The 24,625-nt window shown below is 43.0% G+C and overlaps 1 long non-coding RNA gene across 6 annotated transcripts in view; it reads right to left on the bottom strand.

Annotated features, from left to right (window-relative positions):
• LOC118554664 (uncharacterized) overlaps positions 1-24,565 on the bottom strand; it is a 50,117-nt gene extending 25,552 nt beyond the window's left edge. For 2 of the 6 annotated variants that reach the window (XR_013446767.1, XR_013446760.1), the window contains exons 1-7: positions 24,503-24,557; positions 14,326-15,024; positions 11,603-11,712; positions 9,380-9,411; positions 6,648-6,744; positions 3,570-3,697; positions 3,313-3,456 (exon numbers count right to left, since the gene is read on the bottom strand). This is a non-coding gene — a long non-coding RNA (uncharacterized LOC118554664). Of the gene's footprint in view, positions 1-3,312; positions 3,457-3,569; positions 3,698-6,647; positions 6,745-9,379; positions 9,412-11,602; positions 11,713-14,325; positions 15,025-24,502 lie in introns of all 6 variants that reach the window. The other 4 variants (XR_013446762.1, XR_013446765.1, XR_013446766.1 and 1 more) reach the window with 4 other exon arrangements.
• Positions 24,566-24,625: the final 60 nt, after the last annotated feature.

The following is a 24,625-nucleotide window of genomic DNA, read 5'->3' on the forward strand; positions in this document are numbered from 1 at the left end:
TCATGACCTGAGCCGAAGGCAGTCGCCTAACCAACTGAGCCACCCAGGCACCCCGCAAAAAAAAAACATTTAACAAAATTCAACACTTGTTCATGATAAAAACTCTAAACTAAATTTAGAAGAAACATACCTCACCATACTGAAGGAAACATATGCAAAACCACACATGATATTGCCCTCAGTAGAAAAGAACTGAAATAATCAGAAATAGACAAAGATGTTCACACTCATTAATTTTTTTCTCAACAGATTGCTGGAAGTTCTGGCAATGGCAATCAGACAAGAAAAAGAAATAAAAGACATAGAAAGTAAAAATGAGAAAAGTCATATTTAAAAAGACATGATATTATATACAGAAAATCTAAAGACTTCACCAAAGAACTCTTTAAACTGATAAATGAATTCAATAAAGATATAGAACACAAAATTAATACACATAAATTCATTGCATTTCTACACAAGAATAAGGAGGTAGGAAAAAGAGAAAGAAAACAATCCCATTTACATTAACCCAAAAAACCAAAAACACAAAAAAGGCAGAAATATAACCAAGAAAGTGAAAGAACTCTACTCTGAAAACCATAAAACACAGATGAAAGAAATTGAAGATAGCACAAATCAATGGAGAGAGATAGAACACCCATGGTGGAAGAATCAATAGTGTCAAAATGTCTTCTCTACCCAAAGCGATCGAAAGATTTAACGTGATCCCTATTAAAAGAATAATCATGTTTTCCACAGAACTAGATAAATAATCCTAAAATGAGTATGAAATTACCAAAGACCCCAAAGAGCCAAAGCAATCTTGAGGAAGAAGAGTGGGAGTTATCACAGTCCCTGATTTCCTGATATACTAAAAATCTGTACATAACCAGAAGAGTATGGTCCTGGCACAAACAAGTGGACACATGGATACCTGGAACCACCTAAAGAGCCCAGAAATAAACCCACCATTATATTGTTCATTAGTCTAGGGCATAATTGACAAGAATAGACAAGGGGGAAAAGACAGCATGTTCATTATGTGGTGCTGGGGCAACTGGACAGCTTCACACAAAAGGACAGTGGACAATGTTCTTACACCATGTGCAAGAACAAACCCAAAATGCAAAGGAGACCCGAAGGTGACCCTGGAAACCATCAAACTTGCTCAAGTAGAAGTAGGCAGTAATCTCTTGCACACAGCCAGAGCAATAGTTTTCTAGATAGGTCTCCCCAGGCAAGAGAAACCAAAGCAAACATAAACTAATGCGAGCACACTGGCATGAAAAGCTTTTGCCCAACAAAGGGAAACATCAATGAAATGAAAGACACCCTGTTGAATGGCAGAAGTGCTTTGCAACTGATACATGCCATAGGGGGTTAATATCCAAACTGTATAACATGCTAGTACAACTCAACACCAAAAAAACCCAAATACTTTGTGAATAATTGGGCATAGTATTTTTTTTTTTCCCGCCCCGCAAGGGAGAGATTCAGCTAGCCAACAGACCTAGGAAGAGATCTTCAACATCAGATATCATCAAGAAGACCCACTAGGAAACCCCATGAAATACCATCTCACACCAAGCACACTGTATAGGATCAAACACACAACAAATAGAAAGTGTTTGCAAGGATATCCACAAGGGGACCCTTGTTCTCTCCTGGCAGGTATGTAAATTGGTGCAACTGCAGGGGAAAAGACCATGGCAATTCTGCACAAAGTGAAAAAGTACATACCCCAGGATCCAGTGATTCCACTCCTGGGTATTTAGTCAGAGGAATGGAAAACCACTACTTCAAGAAGATATACGCACTCTTAAGTTTATCACTTCATTTTCTTTTGCAATATCCAAGATATGGAAGCAATTTCTGTATCCATCAATAGAGGAATAGATAGGAAGCTGTGGTATATATTACATGGAATATTACTCTGCCACAAGAGAGAATAAGACCTTGCCATTAATGACGACATGATTGGTCAAGAGGCTATTCTGCTAAGAGAAGCAAATCTCACAGTGGAAGACTAATACCATGAGATTTCACTTACGCGTGGCTCTACGTAAGTAAGAAAAAAATTTACAGAGCCCTTGAAAGTAGGAGCAAAGCAAGCCTTGCTGCCAGTCTTGGGTGCTTTTGTTAAATTTATTTCTTGCCTTTTGGCATTTACATGAATAACCTACATACTTTGAACTTAGAGATTAGGTCAGTGTGCTCTCTGTACAGCTTGTTGGGAAAGGGAAATTAAAATAGGCAAATGGAGCCAGATTTTGAGAAGGGAAATTTACATTGGATATAAACATTAGTTTTTGTCTTCAGTCTAATTTTTGTTTTTGTTTTTGTTTTTCGTATCTTCAACAGGGTCCCAAAAGCTAGCCATAAGACAACTGAAAACTTCCTATAAAGAATTTTTTTTCTTTCAAATATAGCCAATGTAAAGGATCCATCATCTGGCAATGATGAATAGGATCTTATTAATCTCAATAGTAACTCAAATCAATAAGCACTTTTATGGGAAGACACAGAGGCAACTTTCCAGGCTTAGACCATGGACCCAAGAGGCATCCTTGGAAAGCATAGACGATGCATCCCCCATGACCCAAAATTTTACTTCCAAAAAGTCTAAGACAGCAAAGGCCTCCATTGCACAGACAGTAAAGATAATGTAGAGAAAACAGTACCTTTGGTCTCCTACAAAAATGTGAGACATCTGTAGTCATAGACCCACTAATGTGTGACATGGGGCAGACACTACTGTAATGAGATTTTTCCAGCACTAATGGAGGTTATGATGACAAAGGTCCCTTATGGGCTGGGACCTCCTAGAACACACTCCCTTGTGAGCTGGCATGGGCGGACAATGAGAGTACTGCTTGTAAGTGTGAGTCTCAGAACCCCACTCGACTTGACAGGCCACCAAGGTGCACCCCGGTAAGTGAACCCTTGGAGTATGGAGACCAGAGAGAATATTCTCACTGGTCACAAACCAAAGCTCTTAGGACATGAAACAAGACAAAAATATAAACCTCCTCTAGCTTTTACATAGAGGACCCACAGCAAAGTTTGTCTAAACAGATGCAGGTATGATGAGGACTGTGAACTCACCAGTCTGTGAGGCCAACTCAAACAACAGGCTGATTGGACCCATGCCTGTGTTCTTTTCTACAGTAATTCTTTTTTTTATGACAAATGACACAAAAGACAAGGATAAAGGAAAACTGTGGCCATCTCTGGATGGAAATGGACCTCTCAAGCCACGGGAGCTCTACCAACGTCACCAGAGTCCTTAAAGCCAAGGAACTAGTTCCACAAATATTTTCTCCTGCTAACCTAAATTGAGCCCGTGCAGGCAGAGATCCAGTAGGTGATGTGGTGGTGAGGCTTCTTCCCTTCTGTCAGCTTTCGTCGGCTGTCCCACCATCTCTCAGCTGCAGCAGTCCGGCCAGTTAGCGTTTATCCTGCCGACTCTAACAGCTGTTGAGGAGGAAAAATTACGCTCTGCCCTTCCAGATTCTCCCAGGTGATCTAAGAAGTAAATTGACAAGACACATGGGGTGCCTGGGTTGCTCAGTTGCCTAAGCGTCTACCTTTGGCTCAGGTCATGATCCTGGGGTTCTGGGATCGAGCCCCGCATCAGGCTCCCTGCTCAGTAGAGAGTCTGCTTCTCCCTCTCCGTATGCTGCTCCCCCTGCTTGTACTCTCTCTGTCGAATAATCTAAAAAAAAAAAAAAAATCAAATCAGCAAGACACAGATTAACAGGAGATAAACAAAGTTTAATTCCGTGCACAGAGAGGCCTGATATTAAAATTGAGATCAGGGAAACAACGAGGGCGGGCAGCTTTGAGGCATTTTTAGACATAGAAACAATACATCTGTGATGAATTGACAGTACAAAGAAAACTTACATTTGCAAGCTTCAATTTTAAAGAAATTCTAACAGAATTTGAGCTGGGGTAGTAAAATTAGTAAAAGTAACAAGGTATTTACACAGCCTTCTTAGCTCTGAATTCCTTATCTGGCAATTAAAATTTATCTTTACATCCTGGTACAGGGAGGGTACCTTTCACATGAGAGCTTTATTTCCTACTTTCTAGAGACGAAGGGGTCAGAGTGGTATTGTTGCACTGGCTATTTAAGTGACTTTAGTCCAAAATAATATGCTGAAATGGCACATTTGGGGGCACCTGCCTTTTGCCCCCACATGCATATTTGTGTTAGGTGAGGGCTTGGAAGTAAACAGATGACTTGGACCTACAATGGTCCACACCAGTGACCTAGCCTCTCCCAACACTCGCCCCATTCCAGGTCCCTGGCTACTCTGACCTGCCTGTCCCACCCATCCCCCACCGAGTCCCCACCTTGTCAGCAGGCCTTGGGCGGCAGATGGCAGTCCAGGCTCCTATGTTCCAGAGGACCCCAACCAGCTGAAAGGGTGGGAGGAGCCCGCTCTGGGAAAATTTGTCTGAGGCCACAGATTTAAACTGGCAACAGTCAGTTCCCATTTGGATTAGCTGCCTGATGCAATGGGAGGGTTCCTAGACCATCCTGCCTCACCTCCCCTGACAAGGCAGTCCGCATTACCCCAGCTCTGCCCTCAGGGGGAATATGCACATTTGTGCAGATTAGTGCTTGGAATTAGGCAGATGCCTGGGATACCCAACAATGTACTCCCATGATCCAGCCTCCTCAGACACTTACCCTGTTCCAGGCTCCTGCCTACCCTGACCAGAACAGCTTGAGAATGTGCAGTACAGTCCTCTCCAGGCCAGCAGAGCTTGGGTGAGTCTGAACCACCAGCATCACCATCGGGGCAGAAGATGCCCACCTCCCCAAAATCTTTCTGAGATGGCAGCTTTAAACTGGTGACAGTCCATCCCCATTTGGACTGGCTACTTGATGGGGGTCCTGAGCTTACCAGTCATCAAGGCTTCCAGGTGTCTCATATTGGAGGAGACCCTGACCAGTGGGTCCAGCCCCACCTTGGCAAGGAAGTCCACCTTCCTTCAGCTGGTCATAGGTTGCTGTAGTCCAGGCCCCTAGAGCTCTGGAAAAACCCCAGGCACCTACATGGCCTCATGTAAAGGGAGTCCACATCAGGAAAATCTTTCTGAGGTGGATTTAAACTGGTGACAGTCAGTCCCCATTTGGTCTACCTGCCTGATGGGGTCCTAGGGTTCCCCAGCAATCAAGGCTCCCAGGTATCTCTTCTTGGAGGGTACCCCAACCATCCTGTGCTGACCCACTCTGGCAAGGCAGTCCAGATTCCTCCAGCCCTGCCTTCAGAGGAAATATGCACATCTGTGAAAATTAGCACTTAGAATTAGATGCAAGTACCCCCAGTAGCCTGCTCCTGTGACCCAGCCTCTCCCTATAGCTGCCCTGTTTCAGGTCTCTGGCTCCCCCGACCTGGGCCACCCACATATGCACGGTCTGCACTGTCAGCTGGCCTTTGGGTTCAGGCTGTTCTCCAAAACCTGCAGAGCCTCCAGGGTGGCAAGTGCCCCCTCCTTGTAAATCTTCCCAAGGCTGCAGCTTTAATCTGGTGACAGTCTCACTGGCCTGAATGCCTGATCGGTCCCTGGCTTCTCCATCCCTTTAAGGTTCCCAGGCATCTGTTAGTAGATGTAGTAGATGCCCATCCCTCTCTACCCAGGCCTGGCAAGGCAGCTCAGGGCCCTCCAGTTCTGTCTTCAGGGGGAATATGCACCTTTGTGTAGGTTAAGGCCTGGAATTCGGCAGATGCCAGGTACTCCAAATAGCCCGCTCCTGTGAACTGGCCTTGCCTACATTGTCAGCCTGCCGAGGTGGTGCATGCTCAAATCATCACATCCCACGGGCTGCAGGGGGCACCCAGGCCATGGAGCTCTGCAGAGCCCCAAGCCCCAGAATGAACGGCCTCTGGGTGTAGAAAGCCCACAATCTGATCATACTTCTATAGCTCCATTTTAAACTGGGGATGGTCAGTCCCCATTAGGATGGCTCCCTGATGTCAGCTTCTCCAGTAATCAAGGCTCCCCAGTGTCTCTTACTGGAGGGTACCCAGACCATCCCACGCAGGCCCACCCTGGCAAGGCAGTCCAGATTTCTCCAGCTCTGCCCTAAGGGAGAATACCTGCATTTGTGTAAGCTAAGCTTAGAATGAGGTAGATGCCTTGGAATCCCAACAGACCACTCCTGTGTCTCTCCAGAAACTTGCCTGTTCCGGGTTCCTGGCTCCCCAAATCTGTGCTGTCTGCACATGGGCAATACACACCCTGTCAGCCTGCTGAGGGCATCCTGGGTCCTCCCGGCTGGTAGAGCTTGGGTCAGGCCCCAAACCTCCAGTCTCCAAGGTGGAGGGAACCCACTTCCCAGAAATCTTTGTGAGACAGCAGCTTTAAACTGTCAACAGTCAGGGGACGCCTGGGTGGCTCAGTTGGTTAAGCGACTGCCTTCGGCTCAGGTCGTGATACTGGAGTCCCTGGATCGAGTCCCGCATCGGGCTCCCTGCTCGGCAGGGGGTCTGCTTCTCCCTCTGACCCTCCTCCCTCTCATGCTCTCTGTCTCTCATTCTCTCTCTCTCAAATAAATAAATAAAATCTTAAAAAAAAATAAAAAAATAAAAATAAACTGTCAACAGTCAGGACCCTTTTGGAGTAGCTGCTTGAGGGGGTCCTAGGCTTACCAGTAATCAAGGCTTACAGGCGTCTCTTACTGGAGGGTCCACGGCAGCACCCCAGGCGCCATGTTGGCAAGGCAGTCCCGGACTCCTCCAGCTGTACCTTCAGGTGGAACATACATGCACATGTGCATAGGTTGGGCTTGGAATTAAGCTGATCCTGGCATCCCCAACAGGGGGGAGTCAATCTTGTGACCTGGCCTCTCCAGACACTCGCCTTATTGTCGGTCCCTGGCTACCCTGACCTGCAAAGCTTCCACATGCGTAGTAGGCACCTCATCAGCCTACCTACCCAGGGCAGCTGGTGCCCTCCAGGCCCGTGGAGCTGGCTGGTCCGAACCACCTGCATAGTCTCCTCGGCAAAGAAATCCTACCCCTGAAATTCTTTCTGAGGCAGAGGCTTTAACAGTCCTCATTTGCAGCAGCTGTCAGTGGGGTCCCTGGGCACTCCAGCAATCAAGGCTCTCAGGTGCCTCTTATTAGAAGAGCTCCTGTCCGGTCAGCCTGACCCCATCCTGGCAAGGCAGTCCACTTTCCCCCAGCTCTGCCTTCAGGGGGAATATACTCATTTGTTTAAAGTAAGACTCGGAATTAGGCAGACTCCAGGTACCCCAAATAGCCTACTCCTGTTACCCAGCTTCTCCTGACAGTTGCCCTGTTCCATGTCCCTGGCCACCCGAACCCGCATGGCCTACACATGTATAGTCTGTACCTCATCAGCTGGCCTTTGGCTGAAGGGGGTACTCCAGGCCCCTGGTGCTCCAGGAGGACCCCAACCATCTGCATTGCCTTAGGGTGGAGGGAGCCCACACTAGGAAACTCTTTCTGAGGCAGTAGATTTAAACTGGTAACAATCAGTCTCGCTGTAGACCGGCTGCCTGATGGGGTCCTGGGGTTCCCAGCAATCAAGGCTCCCAGGTATCTCTTCTTGGAGGGTGCCCCAACCATCCTGTGCTGACCCACCCTGGCAAGGCAGTCCAGATTCCTCCAGCCCTGCCTTCAGAGGAAATACACACATTTGTGGGGTTTGGCTGACCAAAGTATCCTCCAAAAGGAGACACCTGGGAGCCTGATTGCAGCAGAAGCCTAGGACCCCACCTGGCAAGCAGTCCACAGGGAGACTGATAGTCTCCCACTTCAGCAGACCCCTTAGAGCAACTTTGGGGGGTGGAGGGTGGGCTCCCTCCACGTTTTGCAATGCAGGTGGTTAGGGGTGGGCTCTAGCTCCACAGGCCTGGAGGGCCCTTCTGCGCAAGGGCAGCTGACAGTGTGCGTGTTGTGCGTGTACCAGACTCACAGATCCTGGTGGCCAGGGTCCTGGAAAAGGGTGAGTGTTGGGAGAGGCTAGGTCACAGGAGTGGGTTCTTGGAGGTACAAAACATTAGCCTAATTGCAAGGCCTGCCCACCATTGTGTAACATTCTCCCTGTCCAAGGCAGAGCTGGAAGGTTTTCAACTTCCTTGCCAGGAAGGGGCCAGGCAGGCAGGACAGGGTATCCTCCATTAGAAAACATCTGGGAGTACTAGTCTATAGTGGGATAGGGAAGCAAGTCCATATAAACACTGTTAGTCATTTTCAGTTGCCAATCCAGTGCGATTTTCAGGAGGTGGTCTTCTACCACGCCAGAGGGTATGCGAGTGGTTAGGGTCAGAGTTCCATGGGCTTCAGTGCCAGGTCTACCCAAGGCCTGCTTATGAGTGCAAAAAAGTGGGTGCAAAAAAAGTGAGCATGCACAGGGGGCATAGGCCAGGGTAGCCAAGGACTTAAACAGGGAAAGCATCTGGAGAGGCCAGGTATCTGGAGCAGGCTTTGGGGGTTACAAGGCATCTGCCTAATCCAAATCATAATCTACACAAATGTGCATATTCCCACTGATGGCAGAGCCCGAATAATCTGGGTTGTTTTAGCAGGGATGGAATGTGTGGTCTGGCCAGGATCTCCTCCAAGAAGAGACACCTGGAAGCTTTGATTGCTGCAGAAACCTGGGACTCCAGCAGACAGTAAATCCACATGGGGTCCCAGCCACCCACTTCAGTGGCTGTGTCAGAGTGGTTTCCGGGGGGAGGTTCCCTCCATTCTTTTGGATGTGCCAGTGGTTAAGGATGGGCCCTAGCTCCAGGCCCTAGCCTGGAGGGTTCTGGCTGCCCAGGGTTGATGACGGGGTACGTACTACTTATGTATATGTCACGTAAGTTGGGGTGGCCAGGAACATGGGACACAGCAGCAGTCTTTTTCTGGTACCCAGCATCTGCCTAACTCCAAGCCTTATTCTACACAATGTGCATATTCCTCCTGAGGGCAGAGCTGGAGGAAAGTGCACTAACCTGCCCAGGCAGGTGGGGCAGCCAGCGTGGCTGGGTACTCTCCAATATAGACACCTGGGAGCGTTGATGATCGGATAAGCCCAGGACCACATCAGGCAGCTAGTCCAAATGGGCACTTTTGTCACTGGTTTAAAGCTTCCAACTCAGAAAGGTTTTGGAGAAGTGGGCACCTTCCACCCTGGAGCCTGTGCAGCTTTTGGAGACCAGCCTGAGCACAACAGGCCTGGAGGATGCCAACAGCCAAAGGCCAGCTGACAGAGTGCAGTCTGCACACATGTGGGCAGTGAAAGTTCGGGTAGCTAGGGGCCTGAAACTGGTCTCTGGAGAGGCCAGGTCACAGGAGTAAGGTTTTGGGGGTACAGGCATCTGCTTAATTCCAAGTGCTAACCTATACAAATACACGTATAGACTTACCTCAGAGATATTGTGGGTTTGGTTCTAGACCACTGCAATAAAGCAAATATTGCAATGAAGTGAGTAAATGAATTTTTTGGTATTTCAGTGCATATAAAAGTTACGTTTACACTATAGTCTATTAAGTGTGTAATAGCATTATGTCTTAAAAAAATGTACATATCTTAATTAAAAAATACTTTATTGGGGCGCCTAGGTGGCTCAGTTAAGTGTCTGCCTTCAGCTCAGGTCATGATCCCAGGACTCTGGGATCGAGCCCCACGTCGGGCTCCCTGCTCAGTGGGGAGCCTGCTTCTCCCTCTCCCTCTGCTGCTCCCCCTGCTTGCACTCTCTCTCTTAAATAAAAAAAATATTTTTAAAAATACTTTATTGCTAAAACATGCTAACCATCATCTGAGCTCTCAGCAATTAGTAATTGCTGATCTCAGATCACCATGACAAATATAATAATAATGAAAAAGTTGGAAATATTGCAAGAATTACCAAAATATGACACAGAGAAATTACATGAGCAAACACTGCTGGAAAAATGGCACCGATAGACTTGTTCAAGGCAGGGTTGCCACAAAACTTCCAATTTGTAAAAAGCCTAATATCTGTAAACATAATAAAGTGAAGCACACAAAATGAGATATGCCTGTTTTCACTTTGTGAAAATAGCTAAAGGAATTCCTTTACCATTGAATAGGAGTATGAGAGAGTTGGATATAGAGTAAATGGCAGTCTTAGAATGTGCCCCTTCTTTCAATGCTCCTTCCATGGCATGGGGGTGGGGGGCATCAATGGGCACACTGCCTGAATTTGGGTAGGCTTATGACTCCTTCGACCAATAGACTACAGTGGACACAACAGTGAGGCTGTGTCGTAAAAGGCAATGCAGTACCAGCCTTATACACTATAACACTTAAGGCTGCAGCCCTGTGCTGCCACATAAAAGTCTAATTACCCAGAGGACACTAGCTGTAAGGAAGGCAACCCACACAAAATAGCCAAGGGTGGTTGCTCCCCTCAGCAGTCCTAGTCTTTGAGCCAGACCAGTCCAAGGGACTTCAAGGAGAAGAATCAACCAGTCTGTTCTTGGTCTGAATTTCTGACCCACAAAAACTATGAACATAGTAAAACGGTTGTTTCAAGATGGCAAATTTAGGTCAATTGTTTATGCAGCAAAAGTAACTGCAAAAGAATGTGAGGGTCAAGGACATATCAGTATAAATGGATAGATTCATTATCCAAAAACATTCCAATCATCTGCAGAATGGAAGTTCACAATACTTTGGAATAAAGTTTTTCCAAATAATCTAAAGAAATTTTTTTACATATGTGTTGTCCCACTTGAGAGCTTCAGAGCAATGAAACATGTAAAGCCTAGTCCCTTGTTAATGCTTTCTGTTCAGACTACATGTTAATTGTGAGAGTTCTAAGACAGAAGAATAAAGTTAGTAGACTTTGCTCTTTGAGCCCCCATTTCAAATTATATCCCATGGCATCCTCAAGTTTTCCAATAAGAGAACTGATCAGCATAATTTCTCAGGTGATGATATTATTTCATGTCGATATGTTTTACAGTTCTAGCAGTAAAAATGTCAACACCATTGCTGACATTTTAAAGACTAATATAATCATTTTTATTTGTATTTTAAAGCCACAAAAATAAAATTAACCCCCAACGATCGATGTTTCTGCTTTGTTTTTAAAATAGTGTATATGGTAAGGATAATAATAAAGTCCTATCAATATATAAAAAAGTTTTTTGGAATAAGCAAGCTTTGTGTTTCTACCATCCAGGGATCCAGGTTCCTAACTTTATGATAAGGTATAAGATATAAAAGTTAAAGAATCACTACTCTGGAAGGTAGAATTTTGGGGGAAAAAAGAATAATATAGAATAAGAGTCTTCTGTGAATTGTAAACTTCAGGATAGACAAATAACATTACACAGACATTATGGAAATAATTTATTCTAATATAAATGTTTGGGTTGAATATCATAGATCATATCATTTTTTCTGTTTTCACTCTTCATTGAAATCAACAATTCTTTTTATTTTCTTTGTTTTCTTTTCCTCCCCAGATTTACTGAGCTATAATTGTACTGAGCTATAATAGTATATTATGTAAGTTTAAGGTGCACAAGATTTGATACACCATATATATTATGAAACATTTACCACAGTAAGGGTAGTCAACACATCCCTCCCTTTACAATGAGATATCACTTCATACCTGATAGAATGGCCATCATCAAAAAGACAAGAGATAACAAGTGTTGGTGAGGTCCTGGATGGGAAGGAATCCTTGTGCACTATTGGTGGGAATGTAAATTGGTAGAGCCACTGTGGAAAACAGTATAAAGGTTCCTCAAAAAATTAAAAATAGTATTACCATATGATCCAACAATCCCACTTCTGGATGTATATCCAAAGGAATTAAAATCGGGATCCCATAGCGATATCTGCACTCCCATGTTTGTTGCAGCATTATTCACAATAGCCAAGATATGGAAACAATGTAGGCATCCATCAGTGGATGAATAGATAAAGAAAATGTGGAGTATACATATAATGGAATACTATTCAGCCATGAGAAAGAAGGAAATTCTGCCATTTGAGACAACTTGGAAGAACTTTGAGGGCATTATGCTATGTGAAATGTTAGACAGAGAAAGACAAGTACTGTATGATCTCACATACGTGGAATCTAAAAAAGCCAAACTCAGAAAAACAGTAGAGTGGTGATTACCAGTGGTTGGCAGGAACGGGTGGGGAATGAGGGGGTATTGGTCAAAGGGTACAAACTTCCAGTTATAAGAGCAATAAGTTCTGGGTGATGGTGAATATAGTATAGTATTTGTCTTTCTCCGTTTCACTTAGTTTAATGCACTCAACTTTCCAATTATTTTTAAATTATGGGATACAGAGCAGCATATTTTCTTTCAATATAGGGAACTAAAACATAAACCAAACTTCAGGACTATCCTCAAATGCTTTAGCAATATACAAAATAGGTTTCCAATCAATTTCTGTAAATTACTATTGACCAAGCAGAATAAGACAAACACCAAAGAAATAAATTGGTAAATAAATACGTCATTCAGTTGCTATAAGCATATTTTAGTGAATTCTATTACTCATTCAAAATTAGATATTATTACTAGACATGTTCACACAGAGACTAGAGAATTGGGAAAAGCAGCAGAAGTTCTGCCTCATTATAGGTCTGTAATGTCAGGCAAGTGACTCTGCTTTAGGTTCCCCAAGTGTAGAACAAGGATAGCAGCATCCACTGGCAGAACTGGAAACAGGTGTCACCACATTGAGAAGCCTCTAGGGTGGCCATGTAGTCTGGAAACACTGATATATTATTTCATTATTTATGAAATAAATAGATAAACAGAATCCCTGTGACTACTACTTCTGGGGCAGCTACAGCTACAGGTTTATTCTATAAATGACACAAATCATCTAAAGAAATGCATTACTGAGGCAATGTGCAGGGACTGATTGGAAATGATGTGTTTGTTTCATAGAACCTACAGCTATGTTGTTTTGAATTGAGTAGAGCACCTATTTATATATTTTTTCTCCAGTTTCTGATTCCAAACAGCTCACTACACACTCCCTCCTCTCTCTTCTTCACTACACACACACACACACACACACTCCTACTTTCACTGTACTGCTATGGAAGAAAGCAGAAGGCAGCTTTCACCAGAGGAAATTTTACATCTATCTATACACAAACTTACCCGCCCCCCCAAACCTCCCTTAAAACAAGAAAATAAACTTTAAAAATTCTTCTATTTCCTTTTACAGGTATTTTAAAAAGAGGCATTTAAAGGAGAGGAAAGGAAAGGCTGGCTAAACTACGAAGAAAACAAAGGAAGTCAAACAGAATGCAAAACGGGGTGGGGAGAACAAGAGGAGAACTCAGGAAGGGAACCAGAATCATGGAAAAGGGGAAAAGACAAGTGAGGGAGGAAGGCAAGAAAAGTAGCAACAGATGCCCAGGTCCAGCAGGGGGTTCTGAAGACAGCCTTCGTCAAACTGGCGAGAGTACTGGCATTGTGAAAGCAGTGGCCTGAATTCCATCCCTCTTGAGCAAGTCACAGAAATCTCTGTTGTCTATTTCACTATCTGTAAACAAAATCTTCACCCTTTGTAAGTTTAAGGTCTTTTTATTTCTAATACACCTTGATTTTTATCTCGGCTTTAAATAGCTTACAAAACGAGGGCGTCTAAGTGGCTCAGTGGGTTAAGCGTCTGCCTTCTGCTCAGGTCATGATCCCAGGGTCCTGGGATCGAGCCCCGCATCGGGCTCCCTGCTCGGCGGGAAGCCTGCTTCTCCCTCGCCCACTCCCCCTGCTTGTGTTCCCTCTCTCGCTGTCTCTCTCTCTCTGTTGAATAAATAAATAAAATCTTAAAAAAAAAAAAATAGCTTACAAAACGATTAAACACTCCTGAAAGCTTTTTAACAGTTTTTTATGCCCAGCCTTTCTTGATGCCACTCCTGGATGATACAAATGGAAACTAACTTTAAACTAAATTAAAATTACATTAATCTCATCAAGCCAAACTATGTACGGCTTATCCCTGCCTCCATATACAAAGTTACGATTTTATGGATGTCACTTTCTTCCAATTTACACACTAAGAGAATACATAAAAATAACAAGCAAAAGATGCAAATAAATCCAAATAACGACACATTTTGCAGTTTACGTCTAACAGAACTCTCCGCTTGGAAGGAGCTGGAACTAAGGTGAGGGGCCGTTTTCTCCCTTATTAGGAAACGGGAACAGTTTAAAGACTTAATTTGAGGTCTTAGGAAATTACGAGAGGTTTCCTTTACAAAACACGTTCAGGTCAGCGGGAGGAGCAGGCGACCTTCCCGTCCGCCCCACCCCATTCTCCGCCCTAGATCCGGACTGAGAGGATTCTGCTGCTTACGTCACAAGAGACCGGCGCCGCGGGGTGCGAGGGGAGGAGACCCGCTACGTCACGGCCGCTCAGGGACGGAAGTCAGGCGCGCGGAGAAGGCCACCAAGTTAGATCCGGCAATTGGCGGAGGGAGTCGGTCAACCGCAGCGACGCGAAGGGAAAGGGCGCTGCGCTTGCGCGGATTGGCTCTAGGCTGGCAGATCTGGCTTGTGCGTTGTCCTTCCTGTCCGCCCCCGCACCCTGGCGGCCTCCAGGCTTCCTAGAAATGACGGAGTACTCGGGCGTGCTCTTGCCTCTTGACAGTTGAGAAATCTTTCTCCCCTGACGCCTACGATAGCCCAGTCCGGCCTTGCATGAGTTCAGGGACGGAGCTGAGCGCGATTGTCCCTGAGCGGACCGTGAGGCTTCGCAGGGCCTGGGGGCCTGGGGTAGTGGGGATACACTCAGGTCAGTTGTCTCACGGGGTGTGGACAGTTTTCGCCAAGTTCGTAGCAAGGGGAAAAGGACTTTCCAATTGACCAGCCCACTTAAGTCACCTCCCCCACGGTAGAGCCCTTGGGGATCCCAGCCTCCTCTAGATTAGGGAGGGCCCTTCAGCTGCTGGCGGAGGGAGTTCTCACTACAGTCCTAATGTAAAAAATTGTAAATACTTACCTGTTCAAATAAATTCATTTATCCCAAGTACGCAGGACGTTACGAAGTTCCGTACTGAGAAGAGCGAGCAAAGGGCAACTGATATCCTGGCCTTCACGTTTAAAAACAATTCCTGAAACTACTGAGGGGGTAGAATTGAGCTTTTCCAGTTTGTAGCCTGAAGCCACCTATTTCTCCCTGAACTTCCCCATCAGGGAAAAGACCACGTTGGGATTGCAGCGTCTATAGATTCAAAACTGAGCTCAAAAGAAATCGCATGCCTAAAACAGCACATCTCCAGAACCAGCTTTTAAGTTTGAAGCCGAGGTAGTCCTGAATGAATGAATGTATGACATACATACATGAATAAATGAATGTATGAGACTATTCCCCCTTATGTTTCTGTTCTGAAAATTAATTATACACGAGAGATTCTTAAATGTAAAGGCAAAATAATTAGCAATCCAGCCTATATCTACTGATCCGTGCTTCCCACCTTAAGGAGTTAACTGGGTTATTTTTGAGATTCCAGTGATATATATGCAAACATTCCGTATTTCATAAAGCAATTACGGGAATTACGTGTCGACTGTTCAGTAGTCCCAGGATGTAGGATGTAAATACCTCTGAATTAGTTTCCCGACAGCAGTGTGTGTGTGTCTCTTTACGGTGTGGCAACAGTGTGTGTGTGTGTGTGTGTGTGCGTGTGTGTGTGTCTTTACGGTGTGGCAACAGTGTGTGTGTGTGTGTCTCTTTACGGTGTGGCACCTGTGTGTCTGTCCTTGTCACTATGAGAAAAACTTTCCCTGATATAAAACTCGACTAGGTCTCCAAGGAGGAGTTTAATGTCACGAGGTACATAATTTAAATCAATCTAAAAAACATTTCTTCTAAAGCACCCTATGGTGGGCCCGGAGAAAGCTTGTTCTTTTAGTTACACAATAAGGTGTCATGAACTTTTTTCACTGTAAGAACAAATGTTGTATCTGTCCCAGAGAACCAGCTTTACAATACAATCTTCAGAGGCTGTCATGGAGAGAACACTGTACTGGGCATTAGAAAAACCAGAGTTCTAATCTCACTTCTGACATTCGATTTTGGTCATTTTATATCTCTGAACTTTCCTTTCCTCACTTTTAATGTGGTCTTTGTCCTTCTCCCAAATTCTCCTGTGGTATTTTGCTCTTTGTTTTACTCTGGTCAGTCTCACTACTTTGTGGTCTTAGCACCTAGCATGACATAATTAGTGGGTACTCACTAGAAGTTTGTTGAAATAATCCTTTCCAACTCTATAAGGTTTCAACTGGGCCATTTTTCTTCTTTGAAACAATGTACATAAGATATGTTATTTATTGCCAAAGAATTATCCCACAGGTTACTTATTACAAAAATGTAAAGGTATGTTTACAATGGATAAATCTGGTGGATACCACCTTTAACCAAATCATTGAAAGTAACCAAAAATTGGACAATAATTTAACATCGTACGCCCCTTGTTGTGAAACTTGGAGGATACATCATCTACGGAGCATTCCTGGGAAAATGTTCAACCTGAATCTAATCACAATCAGACAAATCCAAGTTGAGGAACATGCTGCAAAACCACTGGCCTGGAATCATGAAAAATACTATAAAAGACAAAAAACCCTAGGTAATTATTCTAGGTTAAAGAGGCATGATAATTATATGTAGGGAACTTGATGTGAAGCTCATTTATTTTTGTTATAATGTCCAAAACGGCCAAAGCATTCCTGAGATTCCCAGTTACTTCTTGTTCCTGCTAAGAAAACTAATTAACTGAGTAGGGTGCTTCAGAAAAGCTGATTCTTAATATTCCTAAAAGTTTCTTCAGTGAAAGTCTGCTTATGCTGAATGCTTATTGGAAACAGAAAACACTAGTAAATGGAGTCACCTACTTCATTGCTCAAAATTGTAATTTTGTAAATTATAGTATAACTCTCAATCCTTAAAAGGAAAACAGTATTTTTTAATATGTAATTTTCAAGGACTTGCTAGGTCCTTTCCATTTTTAATTGCCTAGCCCCAACCAGAAGTAAAGAAACAGAAGAAAAATGAAACTACTAGAAAAACTTGAGGAAGTAACTGTTCTTAATATTACTTTCTGATTTATAGCTCTTCATTTTCTTGAGGTAATCACTGCTGTTAAATAAAAAAAACAAATTCAACTGAGTAAATTTTAAAGATCTAATTGGCTTTATTGAGCGATTTATGAATTGGGCAGTACTCCATCTAGCAAATAGAAAAGAGCTCCAAAGAGCTCCAGAAAAGTAAAGGCTTTAAAGCCAGAGAAGGAATGGGACAAGGAAGTCATAAGTGGGGGTGGGGTGGGGAGGAAGGATTATTTCAGGCAAGGTCACCTTCCTCTGGGGGACAAAATGGACCTATTAAACGAATTACCTCCCTACTGCCAACCAAGAAACCCTAGACTGAAGGGTTAAGATTACATTCCTGGAGGAGGCTAAAAATGCAATTAAGTTAGATGTTAGTTTTGGTTTGGTGATGTGGGCTTAGCACTAGTGACTCCCTTTTACCATTGCTTTAGATCCTCCAGAGCTTCTGGGAGCCTCCAAAAGTGAAGACCTGTTCCTCAGCCCTTCTAGACCTTGCCCACCCCTGTAGCATCTTAGTCCCTAGTGTACACATACACACACACACACACACGCACACACAATATTCTAGCACACCATAATATTCTTTATGTAGGTCTTTTCAGTTAAGAGGATTTAAGATTAAATGAATAAAAAGGAAGTTATTTGTTCATGTAACTGAAAATCCCAGGGGTAGAAGATAGGGTATGGCTACATGTGAGCCTTAAATGAAGTCTTTGGATTGGGTTTCTATCTCTGGCCTCTGTTCTTTTTCTCTGCTAACTCCATTCTCAAACTGGTTCCCCTATCCAGTAGTAAGATGGCACTCTGTAGGTCTGGGCTTACATCTCTCCTCTTGACAATCCCAGAAGAAACAAATACTTCTTTCTCTTTCCCTAGCCAGGGTTACAGTAAAAGTCCTGGACTTAACTGACGTGCTGAACCAATCACTGGGAGGAAGTGAAGAGGGGTGAGAAATGCTGATTAGTTTGTGAGCTAGGGAGGAGGTCAGCCCTACCCAAACCACCTACACTGAGAATGGAGAAGTTGTGGGTCCCTAAGGGAAAGATGTCCACTACCTTTCTCAACACACCTAGCAATTTCATACCTCTCTACCATGGCTCCTGTTTTCCCTGTTTAAAACACTCTCCCACACTTACCTTTCTGACAAATGCCTATGTACCCTTTAAAATCCATCTCCTTTTTGCCACCTTTGTTGCTTGTCCATAAAACTACCCCATCCTCGGAACCACTTCTCTACCTTGTACCTATATGTCAATTATCAGACTGAATTGGAATTTTTTTCAAAACAATTGCAATTATACAAAAAATAAATGTTCACTATTTTAAAAAATTCAAAGAATAATACCAAAGAATGGCCCATGGGCTGGCACCAAACTCTGAACTGTTCGTTATGGGTAGTTAATAAGTGCAGAAACTGAGAGTGTCTAGAAATTGTTATGGCAATTTGACAAAGTAATTTTACATCTGTTGAATCTAATAAACAATTCAGATATGCATTGTTTCAACACTTAAAAATTCATTTCACTAGTAATTCATATATATGTAGTTAATTTCATATAAAAAGTATCACACTACATGTATGGTGTTGGAACTTTCTTTTTTTGTTGTTTTAAAGATTTTATTTATATGAGAGAGAGAGAGAGAGAGAGCATGAGAGAGGGGAGGGTCAGAGGGAGAAGCAGACTCCCTGCTGAGCAGGAAGCCCAATGTGGGACTCGACCCTGGGACTCCAGGATCATGACCTGAGCTGAAGGCAGTTGCTTAACCAACTGAGCCACCCAGGAGCCCAAGCTGGAACTTTCTTTCGTTCACTTACTATCTCAAAGATCCTTCCATTTAAAAAAAAATTAGTCAAAATTATCACACTTGTATATCTGTGTATCATCTACAAGCTCCTTGAAGGCAGAATCTATCATTCATCACCATATCCCCAATGCCTGTAATAGAGCCTAGTACTTAGTTGTCAACATATAAGTAAGAGTTTAGGGGCGCCTGAGTGGCTCAGTCATTAAGCGTCTGCCTTTGGCTCAGGTCATGATCCCAGGGTCCTGGGATGGAGTCCCGCATCGGGGTCCTTGCTCAGCAAGGAGCCTGCTTCTCCCTCTGCCTGCCGCTCCCTCTGCTTGTGCTCTCTCTCTATGACAAATAAATAAAAAATATTAAAAAAAATAGTATCAGGAAATAGCTAATCTTACTGCATTTGTTTCCTATAACTGCTATAAAGAATTACAATAAATCTAGTGGCTTACATCAACAAAAATTATCTTACAGTTCTATAGGTCAGAAGTCCCAAATTAGTTTCACTGGGCCAAAATCCAGGAGCTGGCAGGGCCACATTCCCTTGATGTAATCTGTTTGGAAGTCATACCAACAAACTCTTACTACTCTTGAATAAGTGACTAATACCAAGACTAGTTGGCCAATTCCTGACATTTAATACCATAAAGAATGAATCCATCCAAACATAGCCTGCACTGAATAATTTGCAATCAGCAAATACTAATGAGTAGCTACTATTTGCAGCCTCCTCCTTGGACCTTAATTTCCTGTGTGAAAAAGAGATCAGACCAGATATTAACATTAGTCTAGCTCCCAAAGCAAACCTATGGTTTTGTTGGCTTTACAGTTCAGTTTATCTAACTGGCACTGGCCTAACTCTTAGTCACATTTGACCGATTTCGGGACACACCTCCAAAAACTGTCCCAGAGCCTCTGTCTACACTCAAACATCAAACTACTCCACTGTATTGCTGTGAGCTCCTGTCCCTGAACTACAACTCTGGTTATAACAATGCCAACAGGCCTCCTATTCTGCAGCTCATGCCTATATAGCTTGTGGGCTACAAAAGTAGCCCACCGTAAGGATACAGAAAAGTAGAAGTGGAAACACAGCTGAGTGCTGCAAAGTGAACAGGACAAATGGGGACCTCCATTAGGCAGTACATTAGCTCTCAATTAGGGAGAGATGGCTGTGGTGGTAGGACAGACACCTGAGGATAGAACTGGCTGCTGGACAGAAAGGAAAAGGCAAGACCAGCCTTCCTATGCCAGGCACTAGGGAAAAAAAATAGGCAATTCAGTTCCATAAGTTCTGATTAACTACCTCCCATAGGCACAGTGTCTACCAGGTTCTGTGGACAATGGAAAATAAATGCAAAAATGGTCCTATTTTTAAGGAGTCAAGACACCCATTCATGAAGTTATCAAGTAACAATGCGTAACAGTATAAAATCATGTGTCAAAATGTATTTTAGAGGTCATAAATGCTAGGAGGGAACCCAAAGAAGGGGAAAAGTAATGCAAGCCAGATCAGGTAGAAAGGCTTCGGGCAAGAGGTAGAGCTTCATCTAGATCTCAAGCAACTGGGAAGGATTTAATTCACGGAGAAAAGAGTAAGAATGTTGCAGGCTTGAGAAATAGAAAGTGTGAAATGAGGAAGGTAAACTATGTATTTGTTAGGAGACAAGTGCAGCTGGTCTTGGTTTAGAGACATAGAAGGGAATAAGGCAAGGTGGTAATTTGATAAGGAAATGAGTGACAAGGCAAGTTGAAACTTTTTTTCTTAAATTTTATTAATTTAAGTAATCTCTACACCCAACATGGGGCTTGAACTCACATCCCAAGATCTAGAGTTGCAAGCTCTTCCAACTGAGCCAGCCAGGTGCCCTGGTAAGTTTATATTGTATAAAGCCTCAACAGCCTTTATTTCCAAAGTTTTTATTTGAGAAAGTGAGGTGAGGAAATTGATATTTGAATTTCAAAGATTAATTTAGAAATTTACCTGGATGAATGAGGAATGGGTGAGAATGGAGCCAAGAAGACCAGGCATGAGGAACAGCAGATTTGAGAACAATTTCCTTCCTTGAAGGAAGGAACAACAGGACTAGGTGACTAAAATAAAGAAGAATTAAGAACCAAAGAGGAGTCTGAGGTTCAAGATGTTTGGATAAGCAGAGTCATGGAAGTTTAGACATGCAAGGGGTCCAGCTGGACTCCCTCACTTTAAGAAATGAGAAAACTATGGTTGCTTAAAATCTCAGAACTAGTGCTCAGCAGAGCCAGCAGCAGAATGCCCAAGCCAGTGCTATTACGAGATTGACCAAGCAGTATATGCCTAAGGGTTAATTACATATAAATCATCTTCAGAATAACTATTTAATGATGACAGCAACCAGACCAGAATCTATTGTCATATAACCACAAGACTAAAACAAATCATGTAGTCACATGAACAGTTCATGTGTAAAGTCAAGTATTCTATGATTTCTGCTATAAACAGAAACTTGATTAGCAGCTTCCTAAGGTTATGAATTCTCCCTGATCACATTAACCATGATGACTTATCCCTTCTCTGCCTGCTTTTTGCACTTACTGGTCACCCTAACATTTATCTTTGTGTGTACCATTCCCTTTATTAAGTGTGTAGCTTCTTGGGGCACCTGGGTGGCTCAGTTGGCTGAGCATCTGACTCTTGGTTTTGGCTCAGGTCATGATCTCCTGGGTCTTGGGACTGAGGCCCTTTGTCAGGCTCCACGCTCAGTGGGGAGTCTGCTTGAAATTCTCTCCCTCTGTCCCTCCCCCCCAAATAAATAAAAATAAATCTTTTTTTTTTTTTAAGTGTAGCTTCTTCTGGTGGGGACTTTCACTTCATTTGCATTTAGCCTAAATTACAGTGTTGTTATTAAATTCTGGTGGTCTACTGATGAATACCAATTGCTGAAGAAATTAATGAGATTATATCAATTATGATTTTAGGATTAAAGAACCTGAAAGTTTAAATGATAATGAAAAACATGATCCCCAGGGAGGCTACACAGTTTAATGGAATGAGAACTGATTAAAGCATCAAGAATGTGATTCTTCAGTAGTCACAGGAAGGCCAATGATATTCCATTTGTCTCTCCAGTCATTATCTGAAGCGTGGAAGGCTTAAAACAGTAAAAACGGCAACCTTACTCTAGTTATCACTAAAAGTTATCACTTTTAGACGTGGGTGAACTCAGGGTCTACTAACAGGACATTTGTTCTTTGAGAAAGAATATACAAAATTTATTACAGACACACCATTCCATTTTTCTTTTAAGTGACAACTCAAACATTTACCTTCCTAATGGAACTCTCTCACTTGCCTCAATACATTTCTACTAACGCTTTTATACAATTAAAGCGTGTGCTTTACTCTTCCCAGTTCTGGAAATTACAACACTGAATAGGTCTTAGTCTTTCTACATTTTAATGTTGATGTTTTGGAAGTAGGTATGTGGAAAAACAACTTTCTTCAAAGTAACTTAGAAATAATGTAACAATTTTCTAAACCATGATTTTTTTGGAATCTGACCCTGAAAAGGATAATCATAATTTTTTTTTTTTTACCCCTTGTCCTTAGATAACCTTGTGGAGCAGAACCACTAGACCTACTGCATTCCATCCTCTGGATTAGTCGTGGCTTTTTTTCTTTTTTAAGTTAAAAGTAAAAGTAACATCAGTTTGATGAGTTAATGCTAAACAAATAAAATGTTGGCCCACTTCTTCTACCACCTTTGTTGAAGCTGAAGGGATGAAGAGTGAAAATACTCTTATCTATTGGATATAAGTTGGGGTATAGTCAGAAGGAGTTGGAAATAGGCCCAAAGCATAGAATAGTCAGGGTGTTTCTGCTCTTGTGGAAATGAATGTCAGACACAGGAGGTGGTGAGCAGGGAAGTCTACTGGGAAAAGATATCAGGAACACAGCAAGGAACCCCTCCTCCTCCCAGAGCTCACTCCTATGCTTGTGAACTGTATCAAGGACCTAGAGAGTAAAAATATATTATAAAATATATCAAAACATCACCAAGTCAGCTTATTGGAGGGGCAGGGTGGAAGAGCCCCTAAAGAGAAAAAAAATTTCCATTAAGAAGTATCTTAAAAGTAAGTTAAATTATATTACTCTCAGGTCATTAAAAATACAGGCGGTTATTTCATTGAAACTCAATGTTTCAATGAAGCATATTACCAATTTGCCTTTTTTTTTAGTTTGAAATAATGGCAGCATTCCTATGTATCATTGATCCAAATTTCCCCAACACTACTATTTTACATAACCACAGGTTATGAGAATCAGGAAAATAGCCTATCATCGATTAGTTTTTGAAGATTCCCAAGTGTTCAAAGTTAATAGTATTTTTAAATCCCTATGAATATTGGGAAGGGAGGTTTCCTTGGAAACAGCCTGGTTAGAAAGGTCAAGGAGATGATGGGCAGAGAGGTTAACTGCTTTAGCCACCACCAGAATTACACTCTCTTGGAATAATATTTCTTAACCCTGCCTGAACATTTGAATCACTGGAGGATGGGCAAAATCCAAACACTGGCTGGGCCCACCCTAAATTAATTACATCAACTTCTGCAGGTAACGCTCAAGCATCAGTATGTTTTCAAAACTCCCCAGAAGATTCTAATTCCCAGCCAGGGTTCAGAACTACTCATGTAGGGATTTACTAAATAAAACTGATTTAATGCTTTTTAAAAAATGAGGTTTCTGAGTTTGTTTTGCTTTCCTCACATCACTGACAAATATCAAAATGCATTCAAATTTCCTTTGCTCTGAAGATCCAAGGTTCAGTGCAGTTTTCATCATTAAACAAAGTAAGCCCTGGGTTCAAGCTATGTAATGGAAAGATAATGGGACTTCTCATCCCTAGCCAACCATCTCTGAGGTTCAAGTGCGCGATAAAAAGATAGCTGGAGTAAACCAAGATCTCATTTTCTTCCAACTCTAGACTCTAGTAGTTTGTATCAGTATCGTTATTTTTACTTCAAATTTGAGGAAATTCTGGGAATTGCTAACATCCCAGAGGGGAAAAAAAAAACACAAAGGAGACTGATTTCTCCCATTCTGCCTAATTGTGGTAACCAATATAAATACATTGATCCCCGGGTATAATCCAATTACCTCTGGAAAGTTCTCGCCCTATTTTTGGAAACTAGGGGTTTTCCAGATTACTGTGAACTGTGGCCATGCCACTGACTCAGGCCTGAGTTTCGCAAGCGAACAGGCAAAAGCAGCCTCTCTCCCGGTCATTATGAAGCCTTCGCTTTACTTCGATACCACGGGGAATTACCTGCTCATCAGAGAGCTTTTTTGGGGGAACCAATGTAGTTCACATTCGTGTTGTCTAAAGATACCGTTAAACCAGCCCTCTCCAGATTCCTTGCGGGTCACTTTAAATTACAAATTCGTCCGAGCACGACAGCAGAGTAACTGCTTCTGCCCGCCAATGCGGGCGAAGGTCGGCCCTAAGTTTCCCTTTGTACCCGCTGAACTGCGCCGCGCAAATGCTGAAAGTTAGGAGAGGGCGAGAGACGGAAGCAAAGAGACGCACCTTCTAGACAAACTACCGAAATCGCGCAGGGATTAGAGCAAATTCTGCCAACACTACCTTGGGGATAAAGTAGCTTGTAAAGCTCCCTTCTTTATACTTGTGGCAAATACTATTAAAAACGCGGCGGCTAAAACCTGTTTTAGCTAAAGAGACGGCCTCCTCGACCTCTCCGGGGCCCCA

The sequence above is a fragment of the Halichoerus grypus genome, chromosome 1, assembly GCF_964656455.1.
Source record: "Halichoerus grypus chromosome 1, mHalGry1.hap1.1, whole genome shotgun sequence".
Taxonomy (NCBI): Eukaryota; Metazoa; Chordata; class Mammalia; order Carnivora; family Phocidae; genus Halichoerus; species Halichoerus grypus.